This window comes from Triticum aestivum, chromosome 2B, assembly GCF_018294505.1.
Source record: "Triticum aestivum cultivar Chinese Spring chromosome 2B, IWGSC CS RefSeq v2.1, whole genome shotgun sequence".
In the NCBI taxonomy this organism is placed as follows: domain Eukaryota; kingdom Viridiplantae; phylum Streptophyta; class Magnoliopsida; order Poales; family Poaceae; genus Triticum; species Triticum aestivum.
In genome coordinates this window covers 663,915,645-663,923,765 of record NC_057798.1, presented here as the reverse complement: position 1 = coordinate 663,923,765, position 8,121 = coordinate 663,915,645, and positions in this window count along the sequence as shown.

Here is an 8,121-nt window from a genome sequence, read left to right as displayed (position 1 = left end):
GCAATCACATGCATATTATATCTATCAAAATCATCACGTGCAAAGGTAAAAGGCAACCCATCAATATAATCTTTAATAAGCATGAACTTCTCTGATATAGTGTAGTTGGGAGAATCCAAAAAGATAATAGGACTATCATGCGTGGGTGCAATAGCAACAATTTCATGTTTAACATAAGGAACTATAGCAAGTTCATCTCCATAAGCATAATTCATATTGGCATCTTGGCCACAAGCATAGCAAGCATCATCAAAAAGGGGTATTTCAAGAGAATCAACGGGATCATAACAATCATCATAGCAATCATCCTTCGGTAAGCACGAAGGGAAATTAAACAATGTATGAGTTGAAGAGTTACTCTCATTAGAAGGTGGGCACGGGTAGCTAATCCACTCTTCCTCCTTTTGTTCTTCGCTCTCCTCATCATCTTTTTCATCCAATGAGCTCACAGTTTAATCAATTTCTTTTTCCATAGACCCCCTGCAAAATATTAGTCTCTTCTTGGACAGCGGAGACTTTCTCAATAAATGCATCAATATCGGAATTGTATTCATAATTCTCATAACAATATTTAAGTATGGCAAAATTTTCAGGTCTATAAACTGAATCATCAAAATCTTCAAACTCTTTAAACAAAGATTCAATTTCATAAGCACCCATAAAAGCAACAAATTCTTCTATTTGTTCCACATCATAGTAATCATATATACCATTAGCATAAGAAGCCAAGGTTTGATCATCATTAATTTTGCATGAAAAGGGAAGGTGTGGAGCCTTCATCCTTGAGCAACAAGTATAATCATATCTCAAGCATAGTTCCCGAGCATACCAATGCAACATATGAATTTGATCCCATAATAGTTTCCCTTTTTGTGCCAAGTGATAATCCCTAAAGTATTCACGTTGATCCAACATGCCTCCCTAACATAATTGAATGGGGATTTCTCAGGATTATCAAAGTAGTACCTAATATTTTTCACATAACCAGCATCGAGGGTTTTAGGAGGTTCCCCATCTCCATGAGAACAAGTACACATAATTTTTTTGGTATTTCGTGTGCCATATCCATAACTAAAGATAGAGAACAACTTAGAACAGCAAACAAAAATTACTTAGTGATAAACCAAACAAGCACACACGAGAATATTCACCCCACGCTATGACTCCCCGGCAATGGCGCCAGAAAAAGGTCTTGATAACCCACAACTATAGGGGATCAATTGTAGCCTCTTCAATAAGTAAGAGTGTCAAACCCAACGAGGAGCTAAAGGTAGAACATATATTCCCTCAAGTTCTATCAACCACCGATACAACTCTACGCATGCTTGACATTCGCTTTGCCTAGAACAAGTATGAAACAAGAAGTACTTTGCAGGTGTGATAGGATAGGTTTGCAAGATAATAAAAAGCACGTAAATAAAAAGTAGGGGCTGTTTAGATGAAGACACAACTAAGTTAGTTTAGTAGAGAGCTTTTTGTCACGATAAAGTTATTTGTCCCTAGGCAATCCATAACTAGACCGGTAATCACTATTGCAATTTTATTTGAGGGAGAGGCATAAGCTAACATACTTTCTCTTCTTGTATCATATGCACTTATGACTGGAACTCTAGCAAGCATCCACAACTACTAAATATCATTAAGGTAAAACCCAACCATTGCATTAAAGCATCAAGTCCTCTTTATCCCATATGCAACAACCCCCTTACTCAGGTTTATGCTTCTGTCACTCAAGCAACCCACTATAAGGGAATCATGAACGTATTGCAACACCCTACAGCGGGAATCCCTCACGCTTGCGCGACACAAAGAGCACCATAGGACAGCACCAATAATAAAACATGCAACTCAAACCAATCACGATCATCAATTAACCCATAGGACAAAACAGATCTGCTCAAACATCAGAGGATGGCCATACATCATTGGGAAATAATATATAGTGTTAGGCACCATGTTTAAGTAGAGATTACAACGGGTAAAAGAGGGGTTACACCGCTGCATAGAGGGGGGAAGAGTTGGTGATGAGGGCGGTGAAGTTGTTGGTGTAGATCGTGGTGACGATGATGGCCCCGGAGGCGTTCCGGCGCCACCGGAAGCAAGGGGGAGAGAGCCCCCCTTCTTCTTCTTCTTCCTTGACCTTTTACCTAGATGGGAGAAGGGTTTCCCCTCTGGTCCATGGCCTCCATGGCTTGGGAGGGGCGAGAGCCCCTCCGAGATTGGATCTGTCTCTCTGTCTCTCTCTCTGTTTCTGCGAAACATAAAACATGCAACAAACAGGAACTGGCACTGGGCACTGGATCAATATCTTAGTCCCAAAAATAGTATAAAAAGTTACCAAAAGTATATGAAAGTTGAATAATATTGGCATGGAACAATCAAAAATTATAGATATGACAGAGACGTATCAGCATCCCCAAGCTTAATTCCTGCTCGTCCTCAAGTAGGTAAATGATAAAAAAGATAATTTTTGATGTGGAATGCTACCTAGCATAATCTTGATCATATATCTAATCATGGCATGAATATTAAGACACGAGTGATTCAATGCAATAGTCTATCATTTGACATAAAAACAATAATACTTCGAGTGTACTAATAAAGCAATCATGTCTTCTCAAAACAACATGGCCAAAGAAAGTTCCCTACAAAATCATATAGTCTGGCTATGCTCCATCTTCATCACACAAAATATTCAAATCATGCACAACCCCGATGAAAAGCCAAGCAATTGTATCATACTTTTGATGTTCTCAAACCTTTTCAACTTTCACGCAATACATGAGCGTGAGCCATGGATATAGCACTATAGGTGGAATAGAGTATGATGGTGGAGGTTGTGCGGAGAAGACAAAAAGGGAGAAAGTCTCACATCAACGCGGCTAATGAACGGGCTATGGAGATGCCCATCAATTGATGTCAATGCAAGGAGTGGGGATTGCCATGCAACGAATGCACTAGAGCTATAAGTGTATGAAAGCTCAAACTGGAAACTAAGTGGGTGTGCATCCAACTTGCTTGCTCATGAAGACCTAGGGCATTTGAGGAAGCCCATCATTGGAATATACAAGCCAAGTTCTATAATGAAAATTCCCAGTAGATATGAAAGTGGCAATATAGGAGACTCTCTATATGAAGAACATGGTGCTACTCTGAAGCACAAGTGTGGTAAAAGGATCGTAACATTGCCCCCTTTTTTCCTTTTTTTCTTTTCTTTTTTTTTGCGGGCTTCTTTGGCCCCTTTTTTATTTAGGCTTATTTGGCCCATCTTTTTTTCTTTTTTATTCTTTGAAGGGGCAATGCTCTAATAATGATGATCATCACACTTTTATTTACTTACAACTCAATATTACAACTCGATACTAGAACAATGACATGACTATATGAATGCCTCTGGCGGTGTACCGGGATGTGCAATGATCTAGCAGAGCAAAGATATCAAAAACGGACAAGCCATGAAAACATCATGCTAGCTATCTTACGATCATGCAAGGCAATATGACAATGAATGCTCAAGTCATGTATATGATGATGATGGTGGTTGCATGGCAATATATCTCGGAATGGCTATGGAAATGCCATGATAGGTAGGTATGGTGGCTGTTTTGAGGAAGATATAAGGAGGCTTATGTGTGATAGAGCGTATCATATCACAGGGTTTGGATGCACCAGCGAAGTTTGCACCAACTCTCGAGGTGAGAAAGGGCAATGCATGGTACCGAAGAGGCTAGCAATGATGGAAGGGTGAGAGTGCGTATAATCCATGGACTCAACATTAGTCTTAAAGAACTCACATATTTATTGCAAAAATCTATTAGTCATCGAAAGAAAGTACTACACGCATGCTCCTAGGGGGGTAGATTGGTAGGAAAAGACCATGGCTCATCCTCGACCACCACTCATAAGGAAGACAATCAATAAATACCTCATGCTCCAACTTCATTACACAACGGTTCACCATACGTGCATGCTACGGGAATCACAAACTTCAACAGAAGTATTTCTAAAATACATAACTACCCACTAGCATGACTCTAATATCACCATCATTATATCACAAAACTATTGCAAGGAATCAAACATATCATATCCAGTGATCTACAAGTTTATGTAGAATTTTATGACTAACCATGTGAATGACCATTTCCTGCCATCTCTCTAAATAGATATAAGTGAAGCAAGAGAGTTTAATTATTTCTACAAAAGATATGCCCGCGCTCTAACAAATATAAGTGAAGCAAAAGAGCATTCTACAAATGGCAATTTTCTATGTGAAGAGAAACAGGCAATCCAAACTTCAAATGATATAAGTGAAGCACATGAAGCATTCTATAAAGCCATACTCAAAAGATTTAAGTGAAGTTCAATGAGCATTCTATAAATCAACCAAGGTCTATCTCGTACCAACATGGTGCATAAAATAAAAGTGAAAACTAAATGCAAAAGACGCTCCAAGATTTGCACATATCACATGAACGAAACGAATCCGAAAACATACCGATACTTGTTAAAGAAAGAGGGGATGCCTTCCGGGGTATCCCCAAGCTTAGACGCTTGAGTCTCCTTGAATATTTACTTGGGGTGCCTTGGGAATCCCCAAGATTGAGATCTTGCAACTCTTCCTTTTCCTCATATCGAGACCTCCTCGATCAAACACTTCATCCACACAAAACTTCAATAGAAAACTCGGTAAGATCCGTTAGTATAATAAAGCAAATAACTACTCTAAGTACTATTGCAAACCAATTCATATTTTTTTTTCATTATGTCTACTGTAATATAGCTTTTCCATGGCTTAATCCACTGATAGAAATTGATAGTTTCATCGAAACAAGCAAACTATGCATCAAAAACAGAACCTGTCAAAAACAGAACAGTCTGTAGCAATCTTAACATTCACCATACTTCTGGTACGCCAAAAATTCTACCACAATTAGGAAAAATAAAAAATTTGTATAGAAAGACAGTGCAAAAATATTCAGAACCATTTGACGTTCCAGTAAAAAATTTAAAATCGCGCACTACAGCCAAAGTTTTTGTCCTGCACCGCACAAACCAACAAGCATTGTAAACATCCTAAAGGCAAACCTTAGCACATTATTTTTATTATATAAACTCTATAAAAATCACACAACAGAAATAAATTACTCTCTAAAACTTCCGGTTTGTCTCCCTGGCAGCGCTTTCTTTAGAGACATTAAGCTAGGCATATAGTGCTCAAGTAATGGATCCACCCGGATCCCAAGGTATATCAAAGCCAATTTTAATTAACAATGATTTGTAATTTATTAGTGAGCACAAAGTAACATATATCATGCAACAAAAAAGTCTAACTCTCTTCCTATGCATCGGCATGTCATAAACGAACAATTCATGCACACATAGTAAAGGCCAATGCATAGTATAAGCAGTTTCTTGCAATTCTATCGTATTGGAAACATAGAGAGGTGGAGATATAGTTCCTCTCTCATAATAATTGCAAGTAGGAGCAGCAAGCACATGCATATTATATCTATCAAAATCATCAGGCGCAAAGGTAAAAGGCAACCCATCAATATAATCCTTAATAAGCATGAACTTCTCTGATATAGTGTAGTTGGGAGAATTCAAAAAGATAATAGGACTATCATGCGTGGGTGCAATAGCAACAATTTCATGTTTAACATAAGGAACTATAGCTAGTTCATCTCCATATGCATAATTCATATTGGCATCTTGGCCACAAGCATAGCAAGCATCATCAAAAAGGGGTATTTCGACAGAATCAACGGGATCATAACAATCATCATAGCAATCATCCTTCGGTAAGCACGAAGGGAAATTAAACAATGTATAAATTGAAGAGTTACTCTCATTAGAAGGTGGGCATGGGTAGCTAATCCGCTCTTCCTCCTTTTGTTCTTCGCTCTCCTCATCATCTTTTTCATCCAATGAGCTCGCAGTTTCATCAATTTCTTTTTCCATAGACTCCTGAAAATATTAGTCTCTTCTTGGACAGCGGAGACTTTCTCAATAAATGCATCAATATCGGAATTGTATTCATAATTCTCATAACAATATTTAAGTATAGCAAAATTTTCAGGTCTATAAATTGAATCATCAAAATCTTCAAACTATTTAAACAAATATTCAATTTCATAAGCACCCATAAAAGCAACGAATTCTTCTATTTGTTCCACATCATAGTAATCATATATACCATTAGCATAAGAATCCATGGTTTTATCATCATTAAATTTGCATGAAAAGGGAAGGTGTGGAGCCTTCATCCTAGAGCAACAAGTATAATCATATCTCAAGCATAGTTCCCGAGCGTACCAATGCAACATATGAATTTGATCCCATAATAGTTTCCCTTTTTGTGTCAAGCGATAATCCCTAAAGTATTCATGTTGATCCAACGTGACTCCCATAACATAATTGAATGGGGTTTTCTCAGGATTATCAAAGTAGTACATAATATTTTTCACATAACCAGCATCGAGGGTTTTAGGAGGTTCCCCATCTCCATGAGTACCAAGTACACCTAATTTTTTTGGTATTTCGTGTTCCATATCCATAACTAAAGACAGATAACAACTTAGAACAGCAAATAAAAATTACTTAGTCTTAGAGCAAACAAGCACACACGAGAATATTCACCCCACGCTATGACTCCCCGGCAACGGCACTAGAAAAAGGTCTTGATAACCCACAAGTATAGGGGATCAATTGTAGCCTCTTTAGATAAGTACGAGTGTCGAACCCAACGAGGAGCTAAAGGTAGAACAAATATTCCCTCGAGTTCTATCGACCACCGATACAACTCTACGCACGCTTGACATTCGCTTTACCTAGAATAAGTATGAAACTAGAAGTACTTTGCAGGTGTGATAGGATAGGTTTGCAAGATAATAAAAAGCACATAAATAAAAAGTAGGGTCTGTTTAGATGAAGACACAACTAAGTTAGTTTTAGTAGAGAGCTTTTTGTCATGAGAAAGTTATTTGTCCCTAGGCAATCGATAACTAGACCGGTAATCACTATTGCAATTTTATTTGAGGGAGAGGCATAAGCTAACATACTTTCTGTTTTTTGATCATATGCACTTATGATTGGAACTCTATCAAGCATCTGCAAATACTAAAGATCATTAAGGTAAAATCCAACCATAGCATTAAAGCATCAAGTCCTCTTTATCCCATACGCCACAACGCCCTTACTCGGGTTTATGCTTCTGTCACTCAAGCAACCCACTATAAGCGAATCATGAACGTATTGCAACACCCTACAGTGGGAATCCCTCATGCTTGTGTGACACGGAGAGCACCATAAGACAGCACCAATAATAATGCAACTCAAACCAATCACGATCATCAATTAACCCATAGGACAAAACGGATCTACTCAAACATCATAGGATAGCCATACATCATTGGGAAATAATATATAGCATTGAGCACCATGTTTAAGTAGAGATTACAGCGGGTAAAAGAGGGGTTGCACCGCTGCATAGAGGGGGGAAGAGTTGGTGATGAGGCCCGTGAAGTTGTTGGTGTATATCGCGGTGATGATGATGGCCCCGGAGGTGTTCCAACGCCACCAGAAGCAAGGGGGAGAGAGCCCCCCTTCTTCTTCTTCTTCCTTGACCTTCTCCCTAGATGGGAGAATGGTTTACCCTCTGGTCCATGGCCTCCATGGCTTGGGAGGGGCAAGAGCCCCTCCAATATTGGATCTGTCTCTTTGTCTCTCTCTGTTTCTGCGAAACATAAAACATGCAACAAACAAGAACTGGCACTGGGCACTGGGTCAATATGTTAGTCCCAAAAATAGTATAAAAAGTTGCCAAAAGTATATGAAAGTTGAATAATATTGGCATGGAACAATCAAAAATTATAGATACGATGGAGACGTATCAAGGTGCTCGTCTCATCTATCATGAACCTGAGCTGGCTGATCATTTCATGCAAGTTCTGATGAAGCCATTTAAGCCAGGCCAAGCCTCAAGGACCAAATTCCTCATGAAGGAATTCTTGTATGTGCCTCGGATTGTCTATCGCATTCTAACCAAGACACTGAGTCCTATTAAAGGCCACGACTCGAATGATGAAGAAGTTGTTGGCATCATGAAGAATTTGCTAT